Consider the following 21,228-nt stretch of genomic DNA (forward strand, 5'->3'; position numbering starts at 1 on the left):
CGATCTCTTTCCTAGCAATTAGCATGTAAATTTCTGGCAGAGACACCCAGTATGGTTGACCATGTTATTCGACTTTGCCCTAAGCTTTGCAGGCCTCCTGAGGGCTGGTTATAAGAGGCAGTGGGAAAGGGGAAAAAATGCAGTTTACCAGCTAAGACCGAGGAGAGAAATAATGCAGGCACTTTGAGGACTATATTCAATTACCTCCCCTGCCTCCCAGCATTTTCATGGAAAAATCACTAACTTTCACAAAACTTAGAGTCAATTCAACAAATATTTACCAAGCTCCTACTGTGTGAGGAGCACTCTGCCAGAGTAAGGAGAGGAGGAAAAGGGAAATAGGTGACTGATGAAGAAAAGGGGTTAGAATCAGAATGTGAATGTTGGAATTAAATAGGTTCAAATATTTTTTTAACTTTTTCCCACACTAGCCTGCGGATTTAGGCAAGTTAACTTATGCAATTATTTTTTTCTAATTTTGATAGAGCTAAAAACAAAAGTAAAATTATGTCTGAGTAAATATATTCTATTAAATATATATACTATATCTTATTTGTTCATTCATCTACTGATGGACACCTAGGTTGCTTTCATATAGTGCCTATTGTAAATAATGCTGTAAAGAATATAGAAGTGCACATATCTTTTATTTTTTTAAACAAGTTCTGGTCAGTTTTATTAGAGAAAAAATTGCATCAGTTACTTTCACAAGTCTGTTCTGGCATGCTTCTAATGACGTTGGAATTATGTTGATTAGTGATAACAAGTGTGCATACTCTGTTGCACCCAATTTCAATATTATTGCCACTGTAACCATGGACACCACTCTTAGCCAACATGGTGTGTAGCACTCTATTCCAGATTCGTGAAGTATAGACAGTTGTTGGCAAAGATGGCCAGTTTTGCTTTGTCTTTTCTGATCATTTTCAGAGGCTGCATGTATCCCAGCACGTACTTTCTACCTTTCAAAACAAGTTGGAGCCAAGACTTGATCTACTCCAGCTACTTTTTTGTCTTCTTTGTAGCCACCATCTCCATGATTTAGGTGCAGGATACCTACACCAAAGGACAGTAGCCAAGATGGCCAGGGAGGTTTGAAAGGCAGGGGTTTCAGATATCTTTTTGAATGAGTGCTTTTATCTTCTTTGAATAAATACCTAGAAGTGAACTTCTGGGTGATATTGCGACAGGGACATAGCTGAGCAGTAGCCATTCTTAGGTAGGAGCTGATCAGCGGCCATTCCCAGACAGCAGCCTTTCCCAGATAAGCAGTTATCCCAAGGTCATATACTAACCTTCGCTTTCTGCTTCTGTATGCTTGCTTTTGGCAGTTGTTCCCCCCACCCCTTTTTGCCTTGTAACAAGAATATAAGCAAACTCCAGCTTAAGCTCGGTGCCCAGAATTTGGAATTTATCTCCTCTGGGTCCGCATGTGTGAATAAACCCCCACTTCAAAAATTCCGAAGCCATCTGAGTTGTCTTTTCTGTAACAATATGATAGTTCTATTTTTACTTTTTTTGAGTAAACTTCCACAGAGTTTGTCCTAGTGGCCATTCCAGTTTGCAATTCTGCCGAAAGTATAGGTGGGTTATCTTTTCCCCGCATCCTTGTCAGCACTTATCAAAGAATAAAATCTTGCCATTTGTGACGACATGGATGAACATATAGGGCATGCTGCTAAGTGAAATAAGTCAAACAGAGAAAGACTTATATGTGGAATCTACAAAACAAAACAAATGAACAAAAAAAAAAAAAAAAAACAGAAACAGACTCATAAACCCAGAAAAAAGACTGGTGGTTGCCAGAGTGGGGATGGGTAGGAAATAAGCAAAAAAGAGGAAGATTTAGAAGTGCAAAATGAACCATGGGAATATAATGTATAATATAGGCAATAGAGTCACCAATCTCATCATAACTTTGTACACTGACAGGTGGTTACTACACCTATGGTATATAAACCTCAAATCTTTATGTTGTACACATGAAACTAATATAATATTGTATGTCAATTATACTTATTTTTAAACATTAAAATTTAATTCATTAAATTTTAAACTTTTGAGTAAATCAATAACAAATATTAAAATTAAATGAAAGATTAAATTAATATAATATTTTAAATTCTCTGCCTGCTACCTTGTATATGACTGAGAATAATTGAATAAAACCAGTTCTCAGAAGCAAATTTTGCCTGGAAAGGCTGGCAAAATTTCCAGAAAAGAGAAGTCTTCTAGAATGAGATAGATAGGGGTTCAAAGTTCAGGTTGATGATGAAATTGAATTATGCATTTATAGACAGTTAAACTGCAAGGATACCTTGAAAAGTGTTACAGCATTCTTCCAAGGAACTGCAGTCTAAGAGGGTTAGTTGAATATGTAATAGTAAATTGTAAGAGAATACCAGATAAAATAAGTATTACAAAGAGGTACAAAGTACATGCAAAGGGAATACCTAAACAATTTATTTCAGCTAAGCTGGGAGGGGAAATCAAGAAAGGTTTTATAGCAGAGACAGCATTGAATTGGGTCTGAGGGGTAATGGTGATATCAGAGGCAGAGAATGGGGAAAGACTTGCTCAATATCAACTATTGTGAGCGCACAGGAAGTATTACAAACATGCAAATGTGTTAAAGAAACTATGAGTACATCAGAGGGCTGGGCTGTGTGAATTTAATTGGAGATAATTTATAGGTATAGAGGGAAGGAAAAGCCATGCAGATCACAAGAAAGTTTATATTAGGAAAAAAACAAGACCTGGGGAATAAACCCTGGAGTATGCCAATATTTGGAGTTTGGAAAGGAAGTAGGTCTATCAATGAACAATGAAGTGAAAACATCCATGGGGTGGGAAGTAAGTCAAGAAGATATGGAAACTAAAAAGACATGAAAGAGCGTCATTCAAGACTTGGAATTGAACCCCTTTATCAAATTATCAAATGCTGCTAAGTTCTGAGTAAAAAAAGACCTATAGATAACTGATAGTATATTTAGCAAGATGTATATCTTTGATTTAGGAAAGATTGATTTCATGAGTTTGCAGGGATGAAAACCTCCACTAATTCCTAGAGAGAAGAAAGGTTAAGAAATTGAAGACACAATTGATATGTTTTAAAATAAATTTTATTATTGTTATGTTATATGCTATTATTCCAACAGATAGAAAAGAAATGTGACTGTGAATGGAAGGAAGAGAGAAATTAGCCTGAATGGAGGCTGAAGGTGGTAATAATTGTCTTTGACTGGACTGAGAAGAATACACTCAAAATGCTGGAGATTAAAGTCAGAAACCAATGTAGCAATGTTCTCAGACATGAGATGCTGAGTCAAAACTAGAACAATAGCACTGGAGAAGGAGGGAAATGGAAATGCTAGTGAAGCCTAGCTGAGACCATTGTTTGAACAGAAAGAAACACAGAAGATAAGCACATAGACTCTGGTTATGGTTAGTCTAGTCAGACCTTAGTATCTTGCTAATAAATCCTACTGTAGCCTAGGTCAATTAAAGTAGAACTTCTGTGTAAAGAGTGCTGGCTGATTGAGGCATATAATATACTCAGGTAATTTTTATAAATATTAATTGTGACATATCAAAAATACATCAGTGGGTTTTGAAATTCAGGTATAGAATTCACAAATGAGCAGTTTAATAGTTTGAAATATAGAGAACACAGTCAAATTATTAGGCAAGATGGAGATTGCTCAGTTTGTGTATGTAGACATAGTAGGATTATATATATAAAGTATAGACATGTGAAGAACAATTGCCTAAAGCCCACAAGGTATAATTTGAAGTATCCAGGGATGTAAAGGAAAACAAAAGTGTGCTGTCATTAAAAGTGAAGTAGGGGTAAGAATTTTAGGGAAGCACATGTAGTCAAGGGTGTCAGATTTTTCTCAAAGAGAATAAATGATGATCACTGCCACAAAACCACTGGGTTTGATATTTGCGAGGATAGTAAGAAAAAAAAAAGAAAAAAAAAACATTAAGAAAACAATTTCAGTTGAATCAGTAGAGGAAACAGAGGGGATCAGATTCTCAGGTTTGGTTAGTGTACACACTACTTTTTAAGTGAGGGGAAGCTTCAGATGGATGAAGAGGATCTTAAACAGCAATGATGCCCAAGCATATTTATTGCTGAAGATTGAATGGCAGGGGAAAGGGACAGATGGAAAATGAACAAAGATAGGATGCAGCAAAGACAGGAATGCCAACACAGGAAGAAGAGTTAGCACTGCAAAGAAGATGGGTGGGTCATGTCTCTGTTGAAGGTAAGATGACAGGAATAATGAAATGCAGAGATATTTTCAGGTGGAAAAATAGGGACGTTCTGTTTCAAAGATTACATCTGAGTAAAAAGGGACATGATCTAGAAACATGAAAATAATGACAAAGAAATAGATCAGCTGAAGTAGCAAACAGGGTGGAGAACTATCCAGGAATGAATAAAGATTGTCCCTCTTTTTTCTTCCCTAGAACTCTTACCTTGATTTACGGCTGATTTGAAACATTTAAAATACCCAGGGACTGTGCCATAAAAGGATAGGATTAGAGAGAGCAAATACTAGGATGTGCTTTGGAATCCACACTCTAAAGAGGAAGACTCTGATCCTACCCCACAAGGAAAGCCTTGATTTCCCTCATGAGAAGGAGCCTTTCTAGAACAGTATTTTGGTATACTAGTCAGAGCAAAGGACTATGAATTTGCTGATGAACGTCTTTTCATAAGAGATAGTGATTTTAGAGGAAATTCAATTTCTGCAAGGCAGCCAACCTCATGCTGTACCACCCTTACGATAAGAAGTTCCTAGAAAGAACCGTCTTTCTCCTTTACCATGGAGACTTGTGATATCAGAAATACTTGTTTCAGAGGACTATAAAGGGATATGCACATATATAAAAATACCATCCATTCACAAGTTATGGATCACCTTCAAGTTTACTGCTCGTTCTTTATTTGAACCCTGAATCAACAAAAAAAAAGCACATTTGTACTGCAGCCTATGACTCTGATACATGTAGACATTGTAATTGCTCCACATTCCTGAGTAATCATTTTCTGATGGGTTTATTGCCACCTCTGCCTTATCAGGGCATGGCACTGTTATGGACCCTGGTGATAAATTACCCTTTAGAGAGGGATAAGACAGTGCCACTTTAACAAGTGCAATAAAGCACTTTTTATATTGGGAGAGTTCAGTGCATTTTCCATTCATCATACACCCTCAGTGATTTTACACAGATTTTACACTGTTGATTAGCTCATTAGTGGGGTTTAATTGGATACATTAACTGGCAGAATTACTGCTTGACTATGAACCAGAGGCTGCAGCATTATAAATGACAGACAAACCACAGACATGCATGGCCAGCCTGAAGGAAGTTCTTCTCTTTGATTAACTTTCATTAGATTTTAATTCTTTCCCACTCCTCACTCCTGTAATTGACTCCACATGAATATTTACTGTGGATTGGATAAGTGAGTAGGTAACATTAATACACATTTTCAATACTTTCCTCTCCTTTTAATGTGTTTTCCTGAAAACTAAGAAGGAAAGGAGCAGTTTAAGGAAGTAATTAAAATAGACTAAGGAAAACAAGAAATGATTGTCATTTAGAAATATAATATATTCACCTCTTTCAAAAGTCATATTTTTACTGACTCCTTGTCAATAGATAGTATCAATTAATTCATGGGCTGCACATAAGCATCACATGGAAAGCATTTAAAAATACAGATTCCTAGATTGCATGCTAAGCCTGTTATAGAAAGGACTCATGGTGGGGACAAGATACTATTATCAAATGGACACCCCTTCTTCCAGGGCCCCCCTGCACTAAGTTTACCTTGCTTGCTACCAGGTAATTATGGCTCTCAATGCCAGAGTTTGGTGAGAAGGAAAGGAACTATTTATTCAAAAGTTACACAGATTTAGAGTAATGACTTAATGTTACAGAGCACAATAAGGGGGGCCTGGGATGATATACTACTACCGAAAGGAACCCCCCAGGTCCGTTATGTCCACCACCTTATTAGGAAAGATGTCTCTCAATGCCAGAGATTCATGAAAAGGAAAGGAAATGTTCATTTAATGCTATACAAACTTAAAGTAGTGACCTAATGTCCTCATCAAAATCCCAAAGTCCCTTAAAACACCCACAAACAGACACAGTCCTTCCTTCCCTCTTTCCCCAGTCTGGGGTACCGTATCTCAGAAAAAGAAATAGAAGTCCTTGGCTCAGGCAGCCCCAGTTCTTCCCAGTGATCCGTGCTCAGCTGGTAGGCCTCCCTCGGTTCCCAGCACCATCAGCAGTGTCACTGGGACCTCCAGTTCTTAATTCAAACCCTTCTCATGACCCACCAGCGAAAGTGCTTCCACCCAATTTCTTCCTGCAATGTCTCTCCTGCATTCTTCCAAACTACTAAGTGATAGCTCTGCATTGCTGCTATACCTTGTTTTCCAGCTTCCTAAACTGCATGGCAAATGGAACCCCAAAACTGTGTGGTTCTATACCTCACCAGAACCATGTGACCCCCCAATCCCAAGACCACATGTCTATGGCACGTGGGTTTAAATCCCAGGATGAATCTTCCTCTGCAGCCCCATTTCCAACTCTTCCCACAATTGGCTACATCTGCCAGTATTTCCGTATTTTTCCAGCTTTCCTGGACTGACATAATAAGTCTGGGCATGTGGCCCTGTAGCATGGAGTGAACCATCTCCAAGCTCTCAAGCAGGTGCTGTAACCAGGGAAAGTTGCCTCACAGTTAAGGTTCTGGGTGGAAGCCACTCCCATCTCCCTGGCTCTAGGCCTGGCCACAGCTACTTAACATATCTATGAAACCAGTCAAAAGTTATGGATATGTTAAATGACCATTCTTGAGGTTATTTGCAAAACTGTTGATATGCAAAGTAACTCTCAACTGCCCTGCTCCATGTGTCCCATCCCCCAGTTCAGACTTGTGGGTGTGAGGACATCTATATGTTTTAATATTTCCTGGACACTCCAAGTTCTGGACCCCATTACAAATTCCTCTTGGGGTGGCCCTGCTGCACCCTGTTATAAGCCCACTGAATAAAAATGTTAAGGGGGTTGGCCCAGGCATCTTAATAATTAACTAATCCCCCGGCTGATTCTTTCACAATGAATTTAGCACTGTGGTTAAAATAGCAAGTTGTCATTGAATATGAAGCAGTGAAGAATATTCACTTAAAAGACTTTAAAGGGATGCTACCACTTGGATAAAGGTCAGCGTCCTCTAAGAAAAAGGCAAAACTTTTCCTGTAGCTCAGTTCTTCACCAGCACAGGCTTTAAAGGGTTTGTGGAACTCTCTCTGCATCTCCTCTCCTATTTCCTTTAACTTTTTACTTCTGCTAGCTGTAATTGTCTTTATGAAAGGAAATTTTTAATTTTACTTCTTTCCTCAGGAATTGCATTTGTCTCAGTGAAACTGTAAGCATAGAGACAATGTAAAATTTATTTTTGTTTTTGACTTGTTTCTTTTCAGGTAAGCCAGAGCAAGTGGTAGTGAAAGGAGCTCTGGATAACGGAGAGGGATCTGGGCTCTAGCATTAGCCCCATGACTAACTTTTCAGACACCTTTAGGAAGCTTCAACTTCTCTGGGCTTCGATTTCCCAGTCTCGAAATGGAATCGGTTACATCTCATGTACAAAGCTAGCAATAAATAATACATAAAAATTTACCTGATTTTTGTGAGAATGGTGCAAGTTGGAAAGGACCATCTCCAAAGGATAGGGAGAGTAGGAATCTGAGAAACTAGGCAACTAATTCACAAAGCAAAACATATGTATAAAAAGGAAGAGTATTTTATCTGAACAGCAAGTACAAACTGTGTGGCCATAGATGCATAACCCATAGATGCAGACAACAGTGTGTTGATGGCCTGAGGGAAAATGGGGCCAGGGCTGGGTGGAGGTGGGCAAAGGGGGTAGGGGGTAGGGGGTAGTGGGGACATCTGCAGTAGTGTCAACAATAAAAATAAAGTTAACAAATACAAATATATGTAATAATAATAAAGAAAGCTGGGATAAAAGGAAACTTGTCGATGGTTATAGCTAGCTTACCTCTCTACCTGAATTTTTCAGGCTGAGAAAGGCAGACCTGCCGATAAACTGTCAGCTGGAAGGCAACCACTGAATGAAGAGAAGGCAGAAGATAAACAATTGATTTGTTGTGACGGGGTAAAAAAAGCACATGAGAAGAATGGGGAGAAAGAAGAAAGACATAAAAAAGCATTTTCTGTGAGTTCTAGGAGAAAAAATAAAAACCAAGGAAGTCCAGGAAGTAAGAGAAAAAACACATTCCATTGGCAGGGGGGGAGAGAAAGAAGTATGATTAGAAGGATGGACCTAAAAGTGTGTGCAAGCAGTTACCAACATTACTGTGTGGTAGGGACTTTGATCAATGATTTAACAGAACTGAACCCAAAGGATGCATTTACAGTGATTCTGAGTTCTTGATTTAGTACTTGATTTGCATTACAGATCATAATAAAACTTTTATTTGCTCTGAAAAAATGTATCAAGAGATTAAAGATTGTTACTGAAATTCTGCTACAAAAAGTGAATGCAGATGCTCTCAGTGGTTCTCAGTGGGAGGGACACAAAGCTTTTAAAACACATCCTGAACTTTTTAAAGAAGATAAGTGTTATTTTAGGTGGCCTAGAGCCCAAGAAATAGGAGATAAAAATTCCACACATGTCAGTACTCTTGTTTTTTAGAAACTTTACTCTTTGGCACGTCATAATTTTTCAGAAAAATTATAGTTTGTATTATTTTGGATCACTTATTATTGTTTTTAGGTTATGCAATCTTTTTTTGTTTTTAAATACATTAATGAGTTTTTTTGGTAATAGCAGCCAAGAATATGACAATGCTGTCTCTTAAAACCCAAGAACTAAGAAGCTTCCAAATACATGTATTTAAAAAAATACTCTTGGTGCTGTGAGAGCTAAAAAAATAACCTATTAGATAAAGCCTTTCCATTTCAATTAGGTCTCTTTCTTTTTCTGAACTTGTACAACATGCAGTTGTGCACCTTATGAGGTACTTACCTCATTTTACCTTGTCATAGTTATTTGCACATGAACTTTCTCTTTCTAGATGATCTATTTCTGGGGGAGACAGATAGTGTTTAATAAAATGTAAAATAGCCACACAGTCAATTATTGTAATTCTCATAATGCACATGAAGCTCCATCAAGAACGAAGAGTCACCAAGAAGAACACAGAATAAAACATTCACCGGTTGCAGCTTCCTTCACAGTTCACACATGGAAGTCAACAGACCTCACAGCTAGAGCAAAGTTATGAATGTAGATTAATATTGGATTAACTATTTTTATGTCTTAGTGGAGTCTAAAATGACTGGAAATAAGGATCAATAAAATACATATTTTAAGGGTATTATAATAGGAAGTAAATATTACACTCAGTATATGTAGGTTATTCTTAGTCATGCTGAGATATGAAAACAACCTGAAGAAAAATAGACCAGACAGAAATTGAACACTGTATTGAAATAAAATGAGAAAGTGAAACAAAATATTATGTTTAAATATGCATAATGTAGGCAAGAATATTACTTTAATATTGTTCTGAAGAGTGCTAAAGAGCAGAAGTTGAAAATTTGTTTAAAATACAGATAAAGTATCTCACTTTTAATTTCTTTAGTAACAAATTCTTAAAAGCCTTGTTATTCAGCAGAGCCTGGTTGGACTTTACATCTCATGGCGTAGACTACCTGAGCCACCACACAGGGCAGGAATAACATTGGGAGAGACACCCTACAAATGAACGGAGGCTGGGAATCATCCTGTCACCCTTTATCTGCCATAGAGCCTGAGTGGGCACTTTGGACATATAAAATCACAGTTTTGTCTGTCTAGTACACTACACAGGTGTGACTTCCTTCAGTTTTTGTTCAGGGCACTCTCTACTCACTGATGCTGGGGCCAGTACTTGAATCTCAAGCTGTTCAGCCAAAGCCTGTCATTGTTATAGGATGTTACTATTCTTCTTTTTCTACAACCAGAATCTGTCCTGTACTTGTTTCTCACTTTTGGCTATGGTGTGCCTCCAAATATTATGTCAACAAGCACCATGATGATTACCTTCCTGACCTAATCTTTGCACACCTTGAGACTCTTGCTTCAATAGCACTCCATTGAAATCAGTGTCAATGTAGCATCTAAGTCACCACACCCTGTTTGATACTGTAACTTGGAGAAAAGTAAGTCAATGACATATCAGTTAAAATATTAAACAAGTTGTCTTGAAACTCAACATGTTCATTCATGTATCATTCATTCAATTTGTTCATTTCATTGAGAAAAATCTCCTGTAAATTAATATAAAATAGCAATAGAAATATATCCATGTTTATCACTGCTTATTAATACTCATAATATTATAAACATGGGTACATACTTGCAAAGAATGGTAATAGAGCTTAAGGTAGCTAGCTGAAGTTTGGAATCAGAGTCTTGTTTTCTCAGAGCTGTCTTGTGTGTTGAACAACTCCATTGCCCTCGTGTAAGGCCTGACACATGCTAGGTGCTCTGTAAATACTTATGGCAAGCCTGAAGGTTTTAGCAACCAGAAATTAGATACAGAAATAAAGCACAACAGGTTCATGTAATAAAGGAGGAGTTACAGCTGAATCAGAATCCCAAATTCAGTATTAGCTTCCAAAAGCACAGTATGGAGACCATAGGATAATTCCTTTTTTCTTGTGCACTAGTCAAAGTTCTCCAGAGAAACAGAACCAATAGAATACAGAAGATTTATTATGAGGAGTTGGCTCATGTGATCACAGAGGTGGAAAAGTCCCATTATCTGCTGTGCAAGCAGGAAACCCAGGAAAGCCAGTGGTGTAATTCAGTTCCAGTCCTGAGACTTGATAACCAGGGTAACCGGACCATTGATGTGAATCTTAGTCCAAGGGCAGGGGAAGATGAGGTGAGATGTTCCAGCTCAAGCAAAGATGCAGAAAAAAGGAACACATTTCTCCCTCCTCAGCTTTTTAGTTCTACTCAGGCCCTCAACAGATTCAATGATGCCTGCCCACAACTGTGGGAAAAATCTACTTTACTGACTTCATTGATTCAAAAGCATATCTCATCTGGAAACATTTCACAAGCACACCTGGGAATAATGATTAATTAACCACATATCTGGGCATCCCTGATCTGGTCAAGTTGATAAATAAAATTAGCTGTCATACCTCATTTAGGAAATTTAGCTAGTTTGAATATAGTAACTGAGTTGTTTAGTTATAGTTCAGTTGTAGTATATAGTTAAGCTAGTTACTGTATAAAGTTTAGTTAGAGTATAGTTAGTGAAAGTAAGGAGTATGTAGCTGGATGTGTGTGTATATGTTTTCATTATATGATATGTGCCTTTGAACCCAGGACAGCAAATAGATTCCATATTACTTACCAACTCTGGCTTATTGGGAAGGCTTACCTGGAGGATTGCACTGAACAAGATTGATACTGACTTTGGGCTCAACAGAAAAGTTTCAAGCTCAGATTTTATTATCTACCAAGAACAGAAGCTTAGGAGACAGAGGTAGCATGTGTGCGGTATATTCTGAGTTCTGCACTTCACTAAAACTATATGTTAGCTTTCTTTAGTAAAATATTAGCCCTTAGCTGGTGTAGCTCAGTGGATTGAGCATAGGCTGCGAACCAAAGGGTCACTGGTTCAATTCCCAGTCAGGGCACATGCCTGGGCTGCAGGCCGGGTCCCTGGTGGGAGATTCAGGAGAGGAAACCACACATTGATGTTTCTCTCCCTCTCTTTCTGCTTCCCTTCCCTTCTGCTCTCTCTCAAAATAAATAAATAAAATCTTTAAAAAATAAAAATATATCAGATACTATGGTTTTATAATAAATCCCTACCATTAAGCAGGTCAGAGTTATAAATACAGATTGGATATAAAAGATGTTTAATATCAAAAATATTTATGATATTGCTTATGCACACGACTCAAGACAGGAATACAAAATGAATAAGAAACAGTTACTGGTCTTGAGGATTTATCATTTAGTAGACGCTCTTGGCCACAAAAAGTGCCAGAAGTGTAGGAATCTTAACATAAACACTGTTAAGAAAAGCTGGGCTTTGACACTGTTATCTGCATATACAAGTCAGTATGTATACCTACATGCAGCCCTTGGAGGCACGGGAATCCAAATATCCAGCATAGCTGGATAGTAATTCAGGCAGTCTTGAGACAGAACAGCCACTTTATGTATTTTCCTTACCAGTGTTTTCTTCCAGAATTGTGAATGCCTCTTTCTTTATTGCTGGCTTTTTGCTGCCCCAGATCACAGTGCTTCACGAAGGCTGCTAGTGAATGAACATTTTTGTTTCTATTCCCAGGATAACAGCTGTAGGAATACAACCCAGGCAGATATGCTCAGTTATGCAAGCAAAAACTACTTGCTTTTCATTGCAGAAAGTTGTTTGAGGCACAATTATGCAACACCTGGTAAGATTTTTTTTTTTTCTCTGTTGGGAAAATGCGGTTCTGATGACCCTAATTGTATTGGAAAGAAGGGTAGTGATTAGGTGGTTATTATCTCCCATTGGAAGGCAGCTTTCTAGTTGAGACATTTTATTTTCAGTAGAGCTTGTTTATGTAAATGAAGAAAATGTCACACTCTCACAAATCCTCAAAATAAAATGATACACACTCAGCATTTCAATCTGAATTTTATCTTTCCCAGAATAGATTCATCTCTGTGAAACTTCCAATCAGCCTTTCCAGCCCTTGCACTATTGTTCTATTTTAATTAAACAACTTTTCAGTGAAATTATCATACTTTGCTATGTTAATTAAATTTATATTTAATTCCATTGCCTCTTGTGAAAATATTTTCTTTTTTTTCTTTTTTTTTAATATATTTTATTGATTATGCTATTACAGTTGTCCCATTTCCCCCCTTCTGTCCCCTCCCCCCTGTACCCCCTCCCACCCACATTTCCCCCTTTAGTTCATGTCCATGTGTCATACTTATGAGTTCTTTAGCTTCTACATTTCCCGTACTATTCTTGCCCTCCCCCTATCTATTTTCAACCTACATTCTATGCTACTTATTCTCTATACCTTTTCCCCCTCTCTCCTCCTCCCACCCCCCTGCTGCTAACCCTCCATGTGCCCTCCATTTCTGTGGTTCTGTTCCTGTTCTAATTGTTTACTTAGTTTCTTTTGGTTTTGCTTTAGGTGTGGTTGTTGATATTTGTGAGTTTGCTGTCCTTTTACTATACATGTCTTTTCTTTATCTTCTTTTCTTAGATAAGTCCCTTTAGCATTTCATAAAATAAGGGCTTGGTGATGATGAACTCCTTTAACTTGACCTTATCTGAGAAGCACTTTATCTGCCCTTCCATTCTAAATGAGAGCTTTGCTGGATAGAGCAATCTGGGATGTAGGTCCTTGTCTTTCATGACTTGGAATATTTCTTTCCAGCCCCTTCTTGCCTGTAAGGTCTCTTTGGAGAAATCAGCTGACAGTCTGATGGGAACACCTTTGTAGGTGACTGTCCCCTTACCTCTTGCTGCTTCTAGGATTCTCTCCTTCGTTTTTACCTTGGCTAATGTAATTATGATGTGCCTTGGTGTGTTTCTTCTTGGGTCCAACTTCTTTGAGGCTCTCTGAGCTTCTTGGATTTCTTGGAAGACTGTTCCCTTTGCCAGATTGGGGAAGTTCTCCTTCATTATTTGTTCAAATACGTGCTCAATCTGTTGCTTTTCCCCTTCCAATTCTGGTACCCCTATAATTCGGATATTGGAACGTTTAAAGGTGTCTTGGATACTCTTAATCTTTTCCTCAATTTTTTGAATTCTTATTTCATCATGCTTTCCTGCTTGGTGGATTCTATCTTCCTTCTGGTCCACTGTATTGTTTTGAGACTCATATTCCTTCCTTTCACTATTGGCTCTCCTCCGCGTGTCTTCCTGCATCTGTTTTATGGTAATCTGCATTCTTTCATCTAGATTTCGTCCAAAATCCACCAGTTCCGTGAGCTTTCTGATCACCAGTGTTTTGAACTGCGCATCTGATAGATTGGCTAATTCTTGGTCATTCAAAAGGATGAGTCCTGGGGGACTGATCTGCTCTGTTGAAAACATGGTTTTGTTTTTTTTTCTCCTGTCTCTCCTTTTTTTTTTTTTTTTTCCGGTCTGGTTGCTCTTGTTACAGTGGGGGGTGGAGCCTTAGGTGCTCACTGGGGCTGGGCACCATGGTCGCTAGATTGTGACGTTATAAGTGGGGGCGGGGCGGGAGCAGGAGCAGGAATGGGGTGGGAGAAAACAATGGCAGTAGTTGGGTTCCCCTGGACTCAGACCCTTGTCTGGGCTTCCGGGCCAAGAGTTCTGCCCTGGTCCACAATCGCTGCCCCTCTAGGTCTGCCAGCCGCAGCTTGCGTACTCAGGGATCACCGCTGCCTTCTTAGGCGCCTGATGGCTTTTGCGCCGATTTTGCGCCAAACCTTCCCCCGACCTCCGCGCTCCGCCGACCTGAGCCAGCCCCGCGCCCGCCGGCTCATCTTCTACCAGTCCGGATGAACGCATCTACTTCAACTTCTTGGCTGCCCGACTTCCATTCAGATAAATCCTCTGCCGAATCTGGGTGTTATTCTGATAGTAAATGATTGTTGTAAATTATTGGTTTTCTAATCTTGGTTGTACGAGGAGGTACGGTGTATCCACCTATTCCTCCATCTTGCCGGAAGTCCGAAAATATTTTCTATTAAAAATACAACTGAGTACATAATATGTTAAGCTTTGCCTTGTCAATTACTTTTACTACTGGAATGTATGCTAACCATTGAATAGCCTGTGAATTACTTAAATTTCATCATCTGCCTTAGTTAAGACTGTTAATCCCAACTTCATGGCTTCCCATGATCTATAATCTTATTTTATATCCAATAGCTCTCTCCTTTGAATTGTACTCTAGACAGGTCAACCTTCTAAATTTGTTCATAAGTGCTTAACTTGGTCTTCTCTTTCCCATATGGAATCCCTTCTGGGTTGAACACTTTGCACTTGGCCCTAGCATTTCACTTTTCATCCTTCTTTGCCCTACTCTGTGCACCAGTATTCTGCTCAGCTAGACTCCTTGCCCTCATGCATTACAGTTACATTTTCCCAATAAAAAAATTCTAATGGGAGATCAGTGGGTGTGAAATCAGAACTGCTATTACATTAAAATTTCTAGCACCCTCTGTTAGCCTGTGGGTACAAGTGGCTGATGTTTTACTGTGGGCCACAGCTCCCACAGGGCAGCACCTCCTCTATCTGCCATTCTTGCCATGTCTAGTCCTAGGAAAAGCGGAAGGCAGCAGCTGTGGCCATTCCATAGGATGCCTCAGCTTGTTTCCCATCTCCAGTACCTGTGACTGGACAACTGCAAACTTCCTTTATGAAGTGCTTTTCAATCACCTGTTATAAGTATGCACCACATCTTTCCTGCTGGAACTCTGCAATTCTCAGTGAAGAACAAATGAAAAAGGAAAAATGTGTCAGTAAAAAATAGAAGATACAAAGAAGGCACACACAAAAAGTTTAGAACTGAAAAATATAACCATTAGGATCACTGGACAAAGAACACACAGGATCTGTGTTATTTCTTAAAACAATGACTCCAAAATGAAAGCTTAATTTAAAACATATATTTTAGAAGAAGAGAAATATGATTTTACTTTGAAAGTACTAGTATGCAGAATAAAATATCCCAAAATAATAATTTTTCTTTTTTCTCCTTTTATTGACACTTTTAAACAGCTTCATTGATATATAGCTGACATGCAAACAGTTGCATATATTTAATAAATATAATTTGATGAGTATGAATTTTAGACATATGCATATACCCATGAAGCTGTCACAACAATCAAGGTAATAAACACATCTGTCACCTTCCAAAGGCACTTCATACTCTTTGGTTGTTGTTGCTGTGTGTGTGTATTTTATACAGTGCTTTAAGCACTAAATCACAGCATTGATACTACTTAAAAAATACTTAACAGCTCTCTATTTCTTATGCCTATAAGTTAAGTCTTGATAGCTTTACAGTTTATTCCTTTGGTAAATGAACTTTCTTATAAAAATAACTGCTTTTATCTCATGATTGTTAAGCAGTAATAGCAATATTTGATATATTAGAATGCTGAAGGGTAGCTATACCCCAGACTAGGGAGGGCCTCATAAGATGCAGAATTCATTTTACATCTTATTATGAATGTGAGTCAGATTAAGACTGAGAATAGGATAAAGCCTGAGTGAGCATTAGCTTGTTGTCTTTGTTTATGCTGTCCTTTGCCAAATAATATTTTTTAAATATGAAATTTATTGTGTGAAAATTTTCACGTATGACTTGAACTTAATGGCTTAAATAGGTTTACTCCACCTCCAGAATAATATAAACGTTCTCATCTGTTTCTGTTGTTGAGAACCTCCCTGTCTGGTTTCAGGAGATGTAAGCCCCCCTCCATGCCTAAGGCTGAGTGAGCCACCTTCGGACCAGAAACCATTGAGGAGACAAAGCTTATCTTCCTGGCAGGAGCACCGCTTCTGCTCCTCTTTTCATAACTGGCCCCCAGTGCTTGATCAGTTAGCCAATGACAGGTAAGATTCCCTAAGGGGGGAATGACCTAAGACAAGCATGATCACATAGAAGCCCCAGGGAAGGACTTGGGGGGCTACAGCAAAAGGGGGTGATGGACCCTCACCCCTCAGCTTTAACAAAGCCTGAGTTCTCATTCTGTCTGGGAGAGGTCTTCTAATCACCTGGCTATCTTTCTTCCTCTGCCTGACTTAATCCTGAAACAATGACAGAGGGTGGTGCAGCCCTGTGCTGAAAAGGGTGGGTTTCCCCTGGTGTTCAGGCCTGAGAAAGAAGACATAAACTCCTATGAAACCTGCTTTGCTAAGAATGCTCTCAATTAAATGATAAAAGTCTGAGCAGGAAATGAGTTTGTTTCCCAAGGTTCTGTAGCCCTTTAGTTAACAGACCCTGACTCAGAATGGGCCCTCAGAGTTCTTTGTATGCTATCTATTGTTTGATCCTTACTGCCTGACAATGATTAATGAACTTTACCTGTATTCCTGGGCAAATTGAAACCCAATAAAAAGCCTGTGAAGGAAGGCTCGGGGTGCTCTCCTCTTGAGAGAGTGGCCAGGCCGCTCTGGGGCGCCCTCCCCTTGAGAGGGTAGCCAAGCCATCCCTTTTCCTCCACAAGACTCGGTAGTCCATGTGAATGTTTCATGTTTCATCCATGATGCCGCAGACACTGTGGGCTAGTGTCTGTGTCATCCTATAATATGTTAGTAGATGTTTTAAATTTACACTTACACCTTTAATTCATCTAAAATTTATTTTATTATACATTATAGCGTGAAAGTTTATATTTTTGTTTATCTGAATAGAATACTTGTTACCTTAGTATAATTTTTGAACATTCTCTTCCCCCCCCTCAGGGCATATTATTACATTATTATTATTATGATATTATTATTATTTTTGCACACCTGGTTTGATGAATTTCTCACTTTCTATAATTTCCACTGACCTCTTAGACTTACTGTACAGATATTAGACTATTTTGATTAGAGAAGCTTGGTGGCCAAAAGACAGTTGTCTTTTCACTATTCCTTTTTAACTCCTCTTTATCAATTCCACACTCATTCTTTCATATGAACTTCAGAATTATTTACTATAAAAATATCTTTTCTGTTTCTGGTTGAAATCAAATGAAAGCATAGATTTAAATGGATCATTGTTTTATAATGTTATGCTATTTACTTATTCAGGTATCTGCATTCAGTAGTGCAGTTCATCTATCATTTGTGTATGGGCATGGGTGCAGACACCGGGGCAATATTTAAAATAAAGCCTTGATGGTTGGATGTGCCAATATTATAAAGTAAGCTGGTAAGTTTTATGACATTTTCTAAAGCACAAAGAATTTGTTTCATGAACATATGTTAAAATTTACAAGTAAAACTGCCTGGCACGAATGTCTTTTACAATCATATACCTATGAAAATCTTTTCTTCTAAAATTTTGGAATGTTGAATCTTTTATCCCTTCTTAGGCCAATTATTATATGTTTCTCTGGAAAATCATAGAAGTGTTATGGATTCATATAGAATTGTCACATAATAATTTGTCATTTTTGTGTCTAAAGTTCTACATTCTCACCCTGGCTGGTGTGGCTCAGTGGATTAAGCACTGGTCTGCAAACCAAAAGGTTGGTGGTTCGATTTCCAGCCTAGGGCACACACCTGGATTGTAGGCTAGGTCCCCAGCAGGGAGTGCGTACAGGCAACCACACACTGATGTTTCTCTCCCTCTCTTTCTCCCTTCTCCTCTATAAAAATAAAGAAATAAAAAATAAAATAAAAAAATAAAGTTCTACTTTCTCAATCTAGAGCTACATATTAGTACATTTTCTTCTCTTTTCTTAATGAAATTGGTCTTTTTAAGGAAAGAGAAGTTGGCTCTATTTAGGATTTTACATTAATTTATTTTTTACTTAATCTAAGCTTTTGTCGTTATTAATTTCCACTCAATTTTTGGTTTATTTTGTTCATTTTATAACTTCATAAAGTAAATATAGCACAAACATTTTATTTCTAAAAAAAGTATTTAAAGAGATACAATTCATTTTTTAAAAGAAGATTTGGTAATATATGTTGCCTCTTAAAAACCTTTTTCCATTTAGAAATGATATCTATTTTATTTTTTTTTTAAAGATTTTATTTATTTATTTGAAGAGAGGGCAGAGAGAGAGAGAGAGAGAGAGAGAGACATCAATGTGCGGTTGCTGGGAGTTATGGCCTGCAACCCAGGAATGTACCCTAGCTGGGAATCGAACCTGGGACACTTTGGTTCCCAGCCCATGCTCAATCCACTGAGCTATGCCAGCCAGGAGAAATGATATCTATTTTAAATATCTGTTTAATATTCAGATACTTTTGTTGTTATCTTTTATATTTATCACATTAAAGTTGAGAACATGGTATCTACAAACACTCTTTGTAACTTTATTGAAACTGTCTTTTTTACCCAAGTACAATATTTATTTTTGTATGAGTTCCATATACAAAAGAAAAGAAGATGTTTTTCTGCTTCGTGATTCAGATATCCTTTTACCTTTGGGTTCACATCCAAGTTTTCAAATTACTCTTCCCTGCTCCTGAAGTGACGGTGGTTGTCAGGATGGGGAAACACACGCGCGGCGAGCCAGTAGAGTCGACATCAGCTGCTGTGTGAAGTGCTTCCCCCTTGCCCATTGCAGTCCCGTAGCTATTTTGCAATTTGAACGATATAATGTGATTTTAGCTGCCTCCTCTTTGTTTGAATTGATGTTTGTTTCTATGGCTATTAGCTAACATGTTATTCAAACTCAAAACATTATTATCTCTCTCTCTTTTCTATTTCAGATCAAACCTTATTAACAAACCTGATTCCTACTCATTTTGTTCATTCCCCTTAAGGTATACCCTGCAGCCTTCAGGCTTTTAGAAAGGGGAAGAGAACACAATTAGTTTACCAAGAGCGGACACCTTAAAGGCATACTGTTAAAAATATCTATAAATCAAAACCCATAAAACACATTAACATTTTTAAGCAGAAATGTCCCAAAGGCCACTTAGAGGAGGATGGATATGGGCTTTCTTTTCAAATACCTCATATCATTCCTTTTAAAATATTTTTCTCTTTGATATTTTGGCAGAGGACAACCATGCCATTATATGTCTGTTTTATAAAAGCCACTTAAAAGAACTAATGTGAGAAAAATCAATCTGAACTCACAATCCATTTTAAGTACCATTACAGTAAAACGTTTGTCTTCACATAACATAGGTGCCCATGTTTAAGATGCTTGAAGAAATGTACTACATCCATAAAAATATAGTTGCTATAAAAGTATTGATTTTTCAAAATATAAGGAGTTGGAAGTGCATTATTGAGTGGCTATAATTTCTAAATATTACCTGAGTGAAAATTCAAGAACAAGGGTGCATTTCTGGGATACCATTTTATATATTTCATTCATACAAGTAAGAAATGGTTACCAAGCAGAAACCCTACCCAACATACCCAAGAGGCCCATCAGGTCTGAGAGGAAGAAATGCGAGTCCATTTTAGCTTCCTTTGCTTGAGGTGTCTCCGATAGTCCCATTTGGATATAAATCCCTAACAGAGTTGCCCATTACTATTTTTATATCCAGACATAGCTTAAATTTCTATCATAATGTCACAGAAAAGACGACTCAAATGGCTTCAGGGTTTGCGAAGTGGAGTTTTATTCATGCATGGGGACCCAGAGGAGGCAGATTCCAAATTCTGGGCTCTAAGCTCAGGCTGGGGCTGCTTATATTCTTGTTACAAAGGAAGAAGGATGAAGGGGAAGGAGTGCAGCCTCTGGAAGTGGGCTTACAGAAGCAGAAAGTGGGGGTTAGCTTTCGACCTTGAGATAACTGCTTATCTGGGAATGGCTGCTGTCCAGCTGCTATCTAAGAATGGCTACTGCTCAGCTATTTCCTGTCACAGTAACACCTATAATATGTTACTTCACTTAGATTGGCACAAACTATTAAATGTAAAGCCCTCAAAAAAAAAAGAACTATCTTAACTTATTTTATCCTCAGAATCTTATATGTTGTCTGGTACTTAGGGAGTGTGACAGGATGTCCTTGGACTGTTGATGTCTCAGAATTTTTGTGAAAGCTCAAGAGCCATGAACAGTACAGTGGTTTCCATGTATCCCACATTCTAAAGCAAGGTTCTAGATACTTTGTAATACATTTTAAGGAGTTGCAATAAGCAACACTTTGCCAGGAAAAACACATCTCTTCCTTTTGTTGTCATTGTTGCTATAGATAGGATTGTGGTATTGTACAGGTCAAAAGGTCAGAATTTTTGTGAAATGAATTATTGTTGGAACACTATGGTATTTGCTCTCCCCGTCCCATAGAAAAGAAGAATAAAGTGCTTTGCTATCATCTCAAGTCAAGCGAGTGAGGCTTCGATAAATAGTTCATAAAGCCTGATAGGCATCTTCTTGAGAGATATTGAGTATGAGATCTGCTTACTTCAAGGTAGGACAAAAGGTAAAACACTTTGAGCCCTAACCGGTGTGCCTTAGGTGGTTGGGCATCATTCTGTGAAGCAAAAGGCTGC

At 38.1% G+C, this 21,228-nt stretch overlaps 1 long non-coding RNA gene and 1 pseudogene across 1 annotated transcript; both read right to left on the bottom strand.

Annotated features, from left to right (window-relative positions):
* Window positions 1-695: 695 nt before the first annotated feature.
* Window positions 696-1,032, bottom strand: LOC114491981 (annotated as a pseudogene).
* A 15,440-nt stretch (window positions 1,033-16,472) lies between these two features.
* LOC118500046 lies at window positions 16,473-19,952 on the bottom strand. Its single transcript, XR_004902579.1, has 3 exons — window positions 19,942-19,952; window positions 17,132-17,136; window positions 16,473-16,618 (listed from the first exon to the last, which is right to left on the bottom strand). It is a non-coding gene; the product is annotated as an uncharacterized LOC118500046 (long non-coding RNA).
* Window positions 19,953-21,228: the final 1,276 nt, after the last annotated feature.

The sequence above is a fragment of the Phyllostomus discolor genome, chromosome 1 (genome assembly GCF_004126475.2).
Source record: "Phyllostomus discolor isolate MPI-MPIP mPhyDis1 chromosome 1, mPhyDis1.pri.v3, whole genome shotgun sequence".
Taxonomy (NCBI): Eukaryota; Metazoa; Chordata; class Mammalia; order Chiroptera; family Phyllostomidae; genus Phyllostomus; species Phyllostomus discolor.